This window comes from Plasmodium reichenowi, chromosome 9 (assembly GCF_001601855.1).
Source record: "Plasmodium reichenowi strain SY57 chromosome 9, whole genome shotgun sequence".
Lineage (NCBI taxonomy): Eukaryota > Apicomplexa > Aconoidasida > Haemosporida > Plasmodiidae > Plasmodium > Plasmodium reichenowi.
The window spans coordinates 716,515-718,101 of record NC_033654.1 but is presented as its reverse complement, the minus strand read 5'-3'; positions in this window follow the sequence as shown (position 1 = coordinate 718,101).

Genomic DNA, 1,587 nt, shown 5'->3' with positions numbered 1-1,587 from the left:
TTTTTTTTTTGTTTTTTTTTTTTTTTATTTTATTTTTTAAAAATTTTTTTTTTTTTTTAATTTTTTTTTTTTTTTTTTTTTTTTTTTTTTTTTTTTTTTTTTTTTTTTTTTTTTCTTTCGCTACTAGCTATTATTAATACAAAGAGATATATGGTAAAAATATAGATATTATTTTCTATTTAGAAAAAACAAATATGAACAGTTCATGTTGTACATTCTCCATTTTTTACAAGACTTTTAAAAATTTTTTATTAAAAAAGTTTACACAAAATAAAATAAAATAGAATAAAAAAAAAAAGACCTGTACCGTTCATGCTTTTATGAATAATTCATATAACAAAAAAATGAGAAAATTACAAACGCTTTTGTTAATATAATTTATTAATTTATTTATTTCGTTACATTATCCATTTTTTCTTATGTAATGTATACACATGTATTTTTAATATATATTTGTTTATAACTTTTTGTTCCTTTTTCTTTTATTAAAAAAATTGTTATATATTGATGTGATTTGTCCTCTTAAAGAATGTGGTTTAAACATTTATTTTAAATAAACTTAAATATGAAAGCGAAAAATATTAAGAACTTATATATATGTATATTTATTTATATTTATAAATAACAACCTCATGTAATATGAAAAAATGGCTATTTTTTTTAATTTAAAAATGAACGTTATTATATATTATAATAATAAGAAATAAAATTATTTATTTTTCAATCCTTTTTATTTTCATAAAAATGTAAAATATATGTTAGTGCCACATAAAAATGCGATAAATACATTTTTATTCTTTTTATATATTTCTATATAAAATAATATAGTAAGCAAAAAAAAAAAAAAAAAAATAATAATAGTAAAAAAAATTGTAATAATGAATGTATTACAGAATATATCTTTTCCAATAAAATTTATTTTTAACATAATTCTTTTTAAAATGTCTATACTTAAGAGTATGTAAATTAATATTATCCTTATGAATAAATATATATATATTATATAAATATTTATAAGATTTCGTCGCAAAAAATATATAATCCTACAAAATTCTAATATTCATTTTATAAATATGAATAAATTTAAATATTATTATTTTTCCAATATATTAAGATTACTTCCATTTAAATTTTCTATTTATTTTTTTTTATGAAATACTTAAAAATTTTTTAGATAAGCGTATTTATAATATTGAATTTTTTTTTTTTTTTTTTTTTTTTGATAACAGTAAGTATTAAAATATCTATATGGATTTGTGCATATTATAAATATAAAAGGTGTATTATATATATATGTAATAATTCTTCTATACGCCCTATAATACCAATTAACCTATATTATTTTAATTAGAAAAAAATGTTTCCATCAGTTCTCAATTTATTTTAATTTATAAATTTTTTCTGAAAAGGAAATTGTTGTACATATGTTTCTTCCTAATCATTTTCCTATTTTACATTTGCATGTGTGTAAAATGATGCTTCTAGCATTTAATATATGTTCTTAGTAATTGTATAAAGAACTAAAAAAGAAGAAGTAAAATGAAATAAAGACATAAAATAGTTTTTTTTTTTTTTTTTTTTTTTTTT